The sequence below is a fragment of the Arachis stenosperma genome, chromosome 4 (assembly GCF_014773155.1).
Source record: "Arachis stenosperma cultivar V10309 chromosome 4, arast.V10309.gnm1.PFL2, whole genome shotgun sequence".
NCBI lineage: Eukaryota > Viridiplantae > Streptophyta > Magnoliopsida > Fabales > Fabaceae > Arachis > Arachis stenosperma.
The window spans coordinates 112243220-112256427 of NC_080380.1; the positions used below are offsets into that span (position 1 = coordinate 112243220).

The window sequence follows — 13208 nt, forward strand, 5'->3', positions numbered from 1 at the left end:
TCTTTATTTGATTCTGGAGCTACTCATTCATTCATAGCGTTTGAAAAGGCTAGTGAGTTAGGATTAAAAAATGTGGTCCTAGGCTACGATTTGAAGGTGCATAATGACACCCATGAAACTATTGTGACTAGGTTAGGATGTCCACAACTCTCGTTTTGGATTCAACAATGTGATTTTGTTCATGACTTGTTTGCTTGCCAATGACTGGTCTGGATCTTATTTTGGGACTGGATTGGTTATCTAAAAATCACGTCTTGCTTGATTATTCTGGGAAGGCATTGTATTTTATGTCGGAAGGATTGGAAGGACCAGTAGTGGTGAATAGTTACTATTTGAACTCTATGATAGTAAGTTGTTATGGATGTGAATGTCAAGGTATTATGTTATTAGCTGTGGGTGTTTCGGGAGATGAACAAAGTTTAGAGCAAATTCTGATTGTTTGTGAATTTTTTGAAGTGTTTCTGAATGACATTGATGAAATTGAGTTTGGAATTGAGTTGGTGCCTGGAACAGGGCCAATCTCAATTGCCCCTTACAGAATGTCACCTTTAGAAATGGCTGAGCTTGAGTCTCAGTTGGAAGATTTAATGGGTAAACGCTTTATCCGACTAAGTGTTTCTCCGTGGGGAGCGTCGATGTTATTGGTGAAGAAGAAAAATGGGAGTATGCATCTCTGCATAGATTACATGCAACTAAATAAGGTCATAATAAAGAATAAGTACCCACTGCCGAGGATTGACGATCTCATGGATCAGTTACAAGGAACCGGGATTTTCTCTAAGACTGATTTGCAATCCGGTTATCACCAGATAAGGGTAAGAGATGAAGACATCCTTAAGATGTCTTTCAGGACTTGTTATGGTCATTACGAGTGCAATGTATTGTCTTTTGGATTGACGAACGCTCCTGCAGTGTTTATGGACTATATGAATAGAATTTTTTGCCCGTTCTTGGATAAGTTTGTTGTCGTCTTTATTGATGATATACTAATTTATTCTAAAACTGAGGAAGAGCATGCGAAACACTTAAGAACTATGTTGCAGAATCTGAAGGAAATAAAACTCTATGCGAAACTATCTAAGTGCGAATTTTGGAAGAGCGAGGTGAAGTTTGTTGGCCATGTAGTGAGTAAGCAGTAGATATCAGTAGATCCTTCTAAGGTGGAAGCAATGATGGAGTGGGGGCGACCGACCTCAGTAACTGAGATAAGGAGTTTTCTGGGCTTAGCTGGCTACAATCGGAGATTCATCAAAGGCTTTTCTCATATAACATTACCATTGACAAAGTTAACCCTCAAGGATGCGCCATTCATCTGGATGTCTGAGTGCGAGTAGAGTTTTCAAGAACTTCAACAAAGGTTGACCACTGCACCGGTGTTGGTGTTGCCTGAATCGAATGAAACATTTGAGCTGTACTGTGATGGCTCACTAAAGGGACTGGGGTGCGTGCTGATGCAGCACTGGAATGTGGTAGCATATTCCTCACGACAGTTGAGACCTCACGAAGTTAATTACTCGACGCACGACTTGGAACTTGCTGTGGTTGTGTTTGCATTGAAAGTGTGGAGGCATTACCTCTATGGGCTTAAGTTTCGAGTTTTCTCTGATCACAAGAGCTTAAAATACCTCTTTGATCTGAAAGAATTTAATATGCAACAAAGGAGGTGGATGGAATCACTGAAAGACTATGACTTTGAGCTAAAATATCATATGGGAAAAGCGAATGTTGTGGCAGATGCATTAAGTCAGAAGTCGCTATATGCGGCTTGGATGATGCTTAGAGAGGAAGAATTGCTAAAGGTGTTCGAGAGTTTAAAAGTGGGAGTTAGAGAGGAGTCTGGAACTCAATGCTTGAGTCAATTACAAATTTTGAGTGACTTTAATTCTAGGATTGAAGAAGCTCAACAAGACGAGAAGGAGTTGCAGAAGGTGTGGCCGGTGATTGAGCAAGGCAAGAAGTGGAGAGTATCATGGGATGATATGGGTTATGGAGGTTTAAAGGTAGGATCTGTGTACCGGATGTTGGGACCTTGAGAGAAGATATTTTGAAGGAAGCACATAAAAGTGAGTTTTCTATTCATTCGAGAAGCACCAAGATGTATCAAGATCTAAAAGCAATGTTCTGGTGGCCTGGCATGAAAAATGATGTGGCAGAATATGTTTTGAAGTGCTTAACTTGTCAGAAGGTAAAAATTGAATATCAGAGACCTTCTAGGACTTTGCAACCCTTGGAGATTCTGCAATGGAAATGGGAGATCATTGCGATGGACTTTGTATCGGGGTTGCAGAGAACTAGGGCCGGTTTTGATGCTGTCTGGGTCATTGTGGACTGGCTGACGAAGTCAGCTCATTTTCTACCCATTTGGATGAATCATAACAAGGGTCAAGGTCGGCCAGTGAGACGATGGGGGATAAGCTTCATCGTCGAGAGGGAAACAGCCCGGATCACCAGCTAAGGATTATACCCTTGAGGAGTTAGCATGCTTATACATAAAGGAGATTGTGAGACTTCATGGTGTACCTACTACTATAATTTCTGATAGAGACCGACGTTTAATTTCAAAGTTCTGTGGTGCATTTCAGGGGCCTTTCAGAACCCAATTAAGCTTGAGTACAACTTACCATCCTCAAACAGATGGCCAATCTGAGAGGACAATCCAAACTTTAAAAGACATGTTGAGGGCCTGTGTTCTAGACCAGCCAGCGAGCTAGGATCGATATTCGCTGCTAGTTGAGTTTATGTACAATAATAGCTACCATGCGAGCATCGAAATGACTCCGTATGAGGCTATTTATGGGAGGTAGTATCAATCTCCTCTATGCTGGTATGAAGCTGGTGAGAAGAGCTTATTGGGGCCTGAGATGATAGCTGAAACTACTGAACAAGTCAGGAAAATTTGACATAGGATGCTCACTGCTCAGAGCCATCAGAAGAGTTATGCCGATCAGAGGCAGAAGCCCTTAGAGTTTGAGGAAGGAGACCATGTTCTCCTTAAGGTTACTCCAACAACAGGAGTAGGTAGGGCGATAAAGATGAAGAAGATGAATCCTCGCGATACATCGGTCCATTTTAGATTCTTGAGTAGGTTGGACCAATGGCATATCAGATAGCTCTGCCACTTCACCTTTCGAATCTGCACGATGTATTTCACATGATGCAGCTTCGAAAGTACACTCCTTATTCAAGTCATGTGTTAGAACCTGAATCTGTTCGATTAAGGGAAGATTTGACACTCCAGGTGACTCTGGTCAAGATTGATGACATCAGTGTTAAAAAGTTGCGTGAAAACATGGTTTCATTAGTCAAAGTGGCATGGAGTCAGGCCGGCATTGAGAAGCACACTTGGGAACTTGAGTCAGAGATGCGAACAGACTACCCACACCTATTCTTAGGTAACTAGATTTGACTTTTGTGGGCAAAATTTCTATTTAGGTGGCTAGAATGTAAAACTCGGCTAATTAACAAATAATAACTCACAAATTAAAATTTAATCTAGAAAATTAGAAATGTGTTTTTCATGGTTTAATATGATAGAGAAAATTAAAACGAGAATTTTGACAGTAATTTTAAAGAATTTGGCCCAAGATTGGGCTGAATGGGCCAAACCAATTGAACTGGGCCCAAACCAGGACCCTGGGCTAAACCCATTCACATTAAATGAAGGATCTCAGCTCATTCTCTCTCCAATTGCATGCTGGAAACGCTGAAGCACTTTGGAGGAGGGAAGAACACAATTCCCAAACTCAAACCCTCACTTGGAAATTCAATCCACCACAACTTTTGAACCGGAGCTCTGATCGCCGCACCGTTTGCGACCACGTAACCATGGTGTCGAGCTCTACAAAGCCCACAACTCTATTCAAGAGGTAAGCCATGAATCCCTCTTTGAATTTGCAGCCCTTGAATTCAAAATTTAGTGGGTAAAAGTGTTGAAATTTTTGAGTTTTTGATGTTATAGGATCCATATAGCTTGAGAAGAAGACTTAATCTTGCCTCTTTGATCCTTGGGTATGGTAAGATTCTCAACTCTAAGTCAAATACTTGAGTTGTTGTGATTAGATATTAAGTTTGTATGTATGGGTGCATATTATATGTGTTTGGCAAGGTATATATGTAAATGAATTGGAGCTTGATGGAGATTTTGAGAGCTTGAGGTGATTTACAAGCTGGAAATCTGATCTTGGAGGTGTTGGAGCCTTGAAAATTGAGGAATAGTGGAATTAGAGGTGTTTCGGGTTGAACGGGAATCGGCCAAGGTATGGATTCAGTTTCCTGTATCTAAAATGTAATGTAATGTGAAAACTTAGGCTAGTGACCCTAGGATAAGAATTGGATGGTTGATGTTGATGATTGGCTTGAAAATGATTATGATGCATTTGGCTAATATCCTTAAAGGTTATGAATTTGGTGCTCTTGTTGATGGATATATGAATTGTTTACAATATGGATTAGGTTGTGTATATTATGTGTACGTACGCGAGGGACACACGTGACGTGACCAATGGCTACTACCTCAAGGTTTCACATACACAAGGTGTGTGTTACGTACACGAGAGTGGAATTTTCTAGGTTGCGTACGCGATCAGATGGCACGCGATGCAAGCAAACAATTCGGGTTAAGGAGCTTGCGTACGCGAACCAGTGGTGCGTACATGAGAAGTCCAGTTTGGCCAGGGTGCGTATGTGATGACTTACATCATCTACCCTTTTTCTTGCATAAAAAGGATCATAAAAGAGGTATAATCTCATTTGATTATTGCATTTCATGCCTTAATTGATGAATATCATAGTACATTACTTTGAAATGAGTTTGTGTTGAATTTCAGGCGAAAAAGACATCAAAAATGGGAAGGAAACGACTAAACAAGTGGGCATGTGAAGCAGGTGTGCCACTGGTGGACGAAATTGTGATCCATGTTCTAACTATTTTGAGAGAAATCATTATTATGGCACTGGTTGAATTCACAACTCCGTTCAACTAACCAGCAAGTATACTGGGTCGTCCAAGTAATAAACCTTACGTGAGTAAGGGTCGATCCCACAGAGATTGTTGGCATGAAGCAAGCTATGGTCACCTTGTAAATCTCAGTTAGGCAGATTAAAATTGGTTTATGGTTTCGAAAATTAATAATAATAATAAAATAGAAGAAATAATAAAAGGGATAGAACACTTATGCAGATTCATTGGCGGAAATTTCAGATAAGCATATGGAGGTACTGTAAGGCTCAAGGACGCCTGCTCTCCTACTGCTTCAACTCAATCCTTCTTACTCCTTTCCATGGCAAGCTGTATGTAGGGCATCACCATTGTCAGTGGCTACGTCCCATCCTCTCAGTGAAAATGGTCCTCTGCGGCTGTCACTCGCATGGCTAATCATCTGTCGGTTCTCAATCAGGTTGGAATAGAATCCATTGATTCTTTTGCGCTTGTCATCACGCCCAGCCTTCAGGAGTTTGAAGCTCGTCACAGTCATTCAATCCCAGAATCCTACTCGGAATACCATAGACAAGGTTTAGACTTTCCGGATCCTCATGAATGCTGCCATCTATCTAGCTTATACCACGAAGATTCTGTTGGGGAATCTAAGAGATACACATTCAAGCTCTGTTGCATGTAGAACGAGAGTGGTTGTCAATCACGTGCGTTCATAAGTGAGAATGATAATGAGGGTTATCTAATCATCACATTCATCATGTTCTTGGGTGCGAATGAATATCTTGGAATAAGAATAAGAGAGAATTGAATAAAAGAAAATAGAACTGCATTAATACTTGAGGTACAGCAGAGCTCCACACCCTTAATCTATGGTGTGCAGAAACTCCACTGTTGAAAATACATAAGTGAAAGGTTCAGGCATGGCCGAATGGCCAGCCCCCTAAAACGTGATCAATAGCCTCTTGGGATGAAGAATAAAACAAAACTGAGACCAAAGATGTCTAATACATTAGTAAATCATCCTATTTATAATAAACTAGCTCCTAGGGTTTACATGAGTAAGTAATTGATGCATAAATCCACTTCCGGGGCCCACTTGGTGTATGCTTGGGCTGAGCTTGATCAATCCACGAGCTGAGGCTTCTCTTGGAGTTGAACTCCGAGTTATGACGTGTTTTGGGCGTTCAACACCAGATCATGACATTTTTCTGGCGTTTAACTCCAGACAGCAGCATGAACTTGGCGTTCAACGCCAAGTTACGTCGTCAATTTCCGAATAAAGTATGGACTATTATATATTTCTGGAAAGCCCTGGATGTATACTTTCCAACGCCGTTGAGAGCGCACCAATTGGAGTTCTGTAGCTCCAGAAAATCCATTTCGAGTGCCGGGAGGTCAGATTCCAACAGCATCAGTAGTCCTTTTGTCAGCCTTTTTCAGAGTTTTGCTCAAATCCCTCAATTTCAGCCAGAAATTACCTGAAATCACAGAAAAACACACAAACTCATAGTAAAGTCCAGAAATGTGAATTTAACATAAAAACTAATGAAAACATCCCTAAAAGTAGCTTGAACTTACTAAAAACTACCTAAAAACAATGCCAAAAAGCGTATAAATTATCCGCTCATCACAACACCAAACTTAAATTGTTGCTTGTCCCCAAGCAACTGAAAATCAAATAGGATAAAAAGAAGAGAATATACTATAAATTCCAAAATATCAATGAAATATTAACTCTAATTAGATGAGCGGGACTTGTAGCTTTTTGCTTCTGAACAGTTTTGGCATCTCACTTTTTCCTTTGAAGTTTAGAATGATTGGCTTCTCTAGGAACTTAGAATTTCGGATAGTGTTATTGACTTTCCTAGTTAAGCATGTTGATTCTTGAACACAGCTACTTATGAGTCTTGGCCGTGGCCCTAAGCACTTTGTTTTCCAGTATTACCACCGGATACATAAATGCCACAGACACATAACTGGGTGAACCTTTTCAGATTGTGACTTAGCTTTGCTAAAGTCCCCAGTTAGTGGTGTCCAGAGCTCTTAAGCACACTCTTTTGCCTTGGATCACGACTTTAACCACTTAGTCTCAAGCTTTTTACTTGGACCTTCATGACACAAGCACATGGTTAGGGACAGCTTGAATTAGCCGCTTAGGCCTGGATTTTATTTCCTTGGGCCCTCCTATCCATTGATGCTCAAAGCCTTGGATCCCTTTTTACCCTTGCCTTTTGGTTTTAAGGGCTATTGGCTTTTTCTACTGCTCCTTCTTTTTCTATATACTCTTTTTTTTTCGAATGCTTCTTCTTTTTCACTGCTTTTTCTTGCTTCAAGAATCAATTTCATGATTTTTCAGATCATCAATAACATTTCTCTTTGTTCATCATTCTTTCAAGAGCCAACAATTTTAACATTCATAAACAACAAGATCAAAAGATATATGCACTGTTCAAGCATTCATTCAGAAAACAAAAAGTATTGTCACCACATCAATATAATTAAACTAAATTCAAGAGCTATTTTTGAAATTTATGTACTTCTTGTTCTTTTGAATTAAAACATTTTTCTTTTAAGAAAGGTGAAGGATTAATGGATTTTATTCATAGCTTTAAGGCATGGTTACATACTAATGATCATGAAATAAAGACACAAAACATAGATAAACACAATACTAAAAACCGAAAACAGAAAGAAATAAAGAACAAGGAATGAATCCACCTCTAGTGGGGTCTTCTTCTTGAAGGACGAATGATGTTCTTTAGCTCTTCTATGTCCCTTCCTTGCCTTTGTTGCTCCTCCCTCATTGCTCTTTGATCTTCTCTTATTTCTTGGAGAATGATGGAGTGCTCATGATGTTCCACCCTTAATTGTTCCACATTGTGGTTTAAATCTTCTAAGGAAGTGTTGAGTTGCTCCCAATAGTTGTTTGGAGGAAAGTGCATCCCTTGAGGTATCTCAGGGATTTCTTGATGATGAACTTCCTCATGTACCTCTTGAGGACCGTGAGGAGCTTCTCTTGCTTGCTCCATCCTTTTCTTGGTGATGGGCTTGTCTTCTTCAATGGAGACATCTCCTTCTATGATAACTCCAGCTGAGTAACATAGATGGCAAATAAGGTGAGGAAAAGCTAGCCGTGCCATAGGTGAGGGCTTGTCGGCTATTTTGTAGATTTCATTGGAGATGACCTCATGAACTTCTACTTCCTCTCCAATCATGATGCTATGAATCATGATGGCCCGATCTACAGTAACTTCAGATCGGTTACTAGTAGGAATGATGGAGCGTTGAATGAACTCCAACCATCCTCTAGCTATAGGCTTGAGGTCCGGTCTTCTTAGTTGGACTGGCTTGCCTTTGGAGTCTCTTTTCCACTGAGCTCCTTCCACACAAATGTCCATAAGGACTTGGTCCAACCTTCGATCAAAGTTGACCCTTCTAGTGTAGGGGCGTTCATCACCTTGCATCATAGGCAAGTGGAATGCCAACCTTACATTTTCCGGACTGAAATCCAAGTATTTCCCCCTAACCATTGTGAGATAATTCTTTGGACTTGGGTTCATACCTTGGTCATGGTTCCTAGTGATCCATGCATTGGCATAGAACTCTTGAACCATTAAGATTCCGACTTGTTGCATGGGGTTGGTTAAGACTTCCCAACCTCTTCTTCGGACTTCATGTCGGATCTCCGGATACTCATTTTTCTTGAGCTTGAAAGGGACCTCAAGGATCACCTTCTTCTTTGCCACAACATCATAGAAGTGGTCTTGATGGCTCTTGGAGATGAATCTTTCCATCTCCCATGACTCGGAGGTGGAAGCTTTTGTCTTCCCTTTTCCTTTTCTAGAGGATACTCCGGCCTTAGGTGCCATTGGTAATGGAAAAACAAAAAAAGCTTATGCTTTTACCACACCAAACTTAAAATTTTGCTCGCCCTCGAGCAAAAAAGAAAAGAAGAGTAGAAGAAGAAGAAGAAAATATGGTAGAGAGGGAGAGAGGTAGGTTCGGCTATGTGGGAGAAGAAGGGGTTGTGTTGTGTGAAAATGAAGTAGAATGGAAGGGTATTTATAGGGAGAGGGGAGGGTGGGTGTTCGGCCAATTTGGGTGGGAATGGGTGGTAAATTGAATTTGAATTTTATGAAGGTAGGTGGGGTTTATGGGGAAGAGTGAGGTGATGTAAATGGTGAATGGGGGAATTGGGAAGAGGAATTGAGGTGATTGGTGAGTGTGACATGGGGAAGAGTGGATTTGGATTAGGAGAGTGTGATTAGGATTAAAAGGTAAGGTGGCTGGGAATATGTTAGGTGGGGATCCTGTGGGGTCCACAGATCCTGAGGTGATCCTGTGGGGTCCACAGATCCTGAGGTGTAAAGAAATACCATTCCTTCACCATATAGGCATGTAAAATGCCTTCATGCATCATTCTGGCGTTCAAACGCCCATTGGTGCATGTTCTGGGCGTTCAACGCCCATGTAATGCATGTTTCTGGCGTTGAACGCCAGTTTCATGCTTGTTACTGGCGTTCAGCGCCAGCTTTTCTCCTCTAGGCACATTCCTGGCGTTCAACGCCAGGTGTTGCTTGTTTCTGGCGTTCAGCGCCAGAATGGTGCTCTGTTCTGGCGTTGAACGCCAGCTAGATGCATCTTACTGGCGTTGAACGCCAGCCTGTGCGTCCTCCAGGGTGAAAATTTTTTTTCTTCTGTTTTTAACTCTGTTTTTAATTTTTTTTGATTTTTTCATGACTCCTCATGATCATGTACCTAATAAAACACAGAATAACAATAATATAGAATAAAATAAAAATTAGATAAATAAAATTGGGTTGCCTCCCAACAAGCGCTTCTTTAATGTCAATAGCTTGACAGTGGCTCTCATGGAGCCACAAGGTGATCAGGTCAATCTCAGTGTAGTCCCAACACCAAACTTAGAGTTTGGATATGGGATCTTAACACCAAACTTAGAGTTTGGTTGTGGCCTCACAACACCAAACTTAGAGTTTGACTGTGTGGACTCTTCTTGACTCTGAACTAAGAGAAGCTCTTCATGCTTACTCTCTTTTGTCACAGAGGGATGGCCATGTGCCTTAAACACAAGGTAGTCCCCATTCAATTGAAGGACTAATTCCCCTCTGTTGACATCTATCACAGCTCCTGCTGTGACTAGAAAAGGTCTTCCAAGGATGATGCAATCATCCTCTTCCTTCCTAGTGTCTAAGATTATGAAATCAGCAGGGATGTAAAGGCCTTCAACCTTTACTAGCACGTCCTCTACTATTCCATAGGCTTGTCTCAACGACTTGTCAGCCAGTTGTAATGAGAACAAGGCAGGTTGTACCTCAATGATCCCCAGCTTCTCCATTACAGAGAGTGGCATTAGATTTATCCCTGATCCCAGATCACACAGAGCTTTTTCAAAGATCATGGTGCCTATGGTACAAGGTATTAAAAACTTGCCAGGATCTTGTTTCTTTTGAGGTAGAATTTTCTGAATCCAAGTATCCAGTTCATTAATGAGCAAGGGAGGTTCACTTTCCCAAGTCTCATTACCAAACAACTTGGCATTCAGCTTCATGATAGCTCCTAAATATTGAGCAACTTGCTCTCCAGTTACATCTTCATCCTCTTCAGAGGATGAATAGTCTTCAGAGCTCATGAATGGCAGAAGGGGATTTAATGGAATCTCTATGGTCTCTATATGAGCCTCAGATTCCTTTGGATCCTTAATAGGAAATTCCTTCTTGCTTGAGGGACGTCCCAGGAAGTCTTCCTCACTAGGATTTTCGTCCTCCTCTTCCCTTGTGCATTCGGCCACATTGATCACATCAATGGCCTTGCACTCTCCTTTTGGATTCTCTTCCGTATTGCTTGGGAGAATGCTGGGAGGAGTTTCAATAACTTTCTTACTCAGCTGGCCCACTTGTGCCTCCAGGTTTCTGATGGAGGATCTTGTTTCATTCATGAAACTGAAAGTGGCCTTTGACAGATCAGAGACTATATTGGCTAAATTAGAATTGTTTTGTTCAGAATTCTCTGTCTGTTGCTGAGAAGATGATGGATATGGCTTGCTATTGCTCAGCCTATTGCGTCCACCATTGCTAGGCTTTTGTTGATCCTTCCAGGAGAAATTTGGATGATTTCTCCATGATGAGTTATAGGTGTTTCCATAAGGTTCACCCATGTAATTAACCTCTGCCATGGCAGGGTTCTCAGGATCATAAGCTTCTTCAGAAGCTGCCTCTCTAGTACTGTTGGATGCATGTTGCAATCCATTCAGATTTTGAGAGATCATGTTGACCTGTTGAGTCAACACTTTGTTCTGAGCCAATATGGCATTCAGAGTATCAATTTCAAGAACTCCTTTCTTTTGAGGTATCCCATTGTTCACGGAATTCCTCTCAGAAGTATACATGAATTGGTTGTTTGCAACCATGTCAATCAGTTCTTGAGCCTCTTCAGGCGTTTTCTTCAGGTGAATAGATCCACCTGCAGAGTGGTCCAGTGACATTTTCGAAAATTCAGAGAGACCATAATAGAATATATCTAATAGGATCCATTCTGAAAACATGTCAGATGGACATCTTTTGGTCAACTGCTTGTATCTTTCCCAAGCTTCATAGAGGGATTCACCATCTTTTTGTTTGAAGGTTTGAACATCCACTCTCAGCTTGCTCAGCTTTTGAGGAGGAAAGAATTTATCCAAGAAGGCAGTGGCCAGCTTATCCCAGGAGTCCAGGCTATCCTTAGGTTGTGAGTCCAACCATATTCTAGCTCTGTCTCTTACAACAAAAGGGAAAAGCATGAGTCTGTAGACTTCAGGATCAACTCCATTCGTCTTTACAGTCTCACAGATCTGCAAGAACTCAGTTAAAAACTGATAAGGATCTTCAGATGGAAGTCCATAAAACTTGCAGTTTTGTTGCATTAATGCAACTAGCTGAGGTTTTAGCTCAAAGTTATTGGCTCCAATGGCAGGAATGGAGATGCTTCTTCCATCAAACTTGGACGTTGGTTTTGTGAAGTCACCAAGCATTCTCCTTGCATTATTATTATTTTCGGCTGCTATCTCCTTCTCTTGTTCTAATGTTTTTGAAAGGTTACCTTTAGAATAATTTAATTTAGCTTCTCTTAATTTCCTCTTCAGAGTCCTTTCAGGTTCTGGATCAATTTCAACAAGAGTGCCTTTTTCCCTGTTCCTGCTCATATGAAAGAGAAGAAAACAAGAAAAGAAAGAGGAATCCTCTATGTCACAGTATAGAGATTCCTTTATGTTAGTAGAAAAAGAAGGGAGTAGAAGAATGAAGAAGGAGATTCGGATTTTTGGATAAGAGATGTGAAGAGAAGTGTTAATAATTAAATAATTAAATAGAATAAGAAGAGAGAGAGGAGAAATTTCGAAAAATAATTTTGAAAAGGAGGTTAGTAATTTTTCGAAAATTAGAGATAAAATGTAATTAAAATTAAACATGAAACAATTAGTCAATTAAAAAGAATTTTTGAAAAAGGGATGAGATATTTTCGAAAATTAGAGAGGGAAAAGTAGTTAGGTGGTTTTGAAAAAGATAAGAAACAAACAAGAAGTTAGTTAGTTGATTGAAAAAGATTTGAAATCAAAATTGAAAAAGATAAGAAGATAGTAAGTTAGATAAGATATTTTTGAAATCAAATTTTGAGAAAGATAAAATTTTTGAAAAAGATCAAATAAAAGATAAAAAATATTTAATTCAAAAATTTTGAAATTATTTACTTCACTAACAAGAAACTACAAGATAAGATTCTAGAACTTAAAGATTGAACCTTTCTTAACAAGAAAGTAACAAACTTCAAATTTTTGAACCAATCACATTAATTATTAGTTAATTTTCGAAAATATGATATAAAGATAAGAAAAATATTTTGAAAATATTTTGAAAAAAAATGTTTTTGAAATTTTCGAAAAATAGAAAAAATGAAAAAGATATGATTTTTGAAATTGAAATTTTGACTTGACTTGTAAGAAACAACTAATTTTTAAAAATTTTTGACCAAGTCAACCCAAAATTTTGAAATTTTGGAGGGAAATAAGGAAAATATATTTTTTTGATTTTTGAATTTTTAATTAAGAGAGAGAAAAACAACAAAAATACTTAATGCATGAAATTTTTAGATCAAAACAATGAATGCATGCAAGAATGCTATGAATGTCAAGATGAACACCAAGAACACCTTGAAGATCATGATGAACATTAAGAACATATTTTTGAAAAATTTTTGATGCAAAGAAAACATGCAAGACACC

The 13208-nt window shown here is 39.6% G+C and overlaps 1 non-coding gene across 1 annotated transcript; it reads left to right on the forward strand.

Annotated features, from left to right (window-relative positions):
- Nucleotides 1-11496: 11496 nt before the first annotated feature.
- LOC130977616 (small nucleolar RNA R71) lies at nucleotides 11497-11600 on the forward strand. The gene has a single exon (XR_009085302.1). It is a non-coding gene; the product is annotated as a small nucleolar RNA R71 (small nucleolar RNA).
- The last annotated feature ends 1608 nt before the right edge of the window (nucleotides 11601-13208 follow it).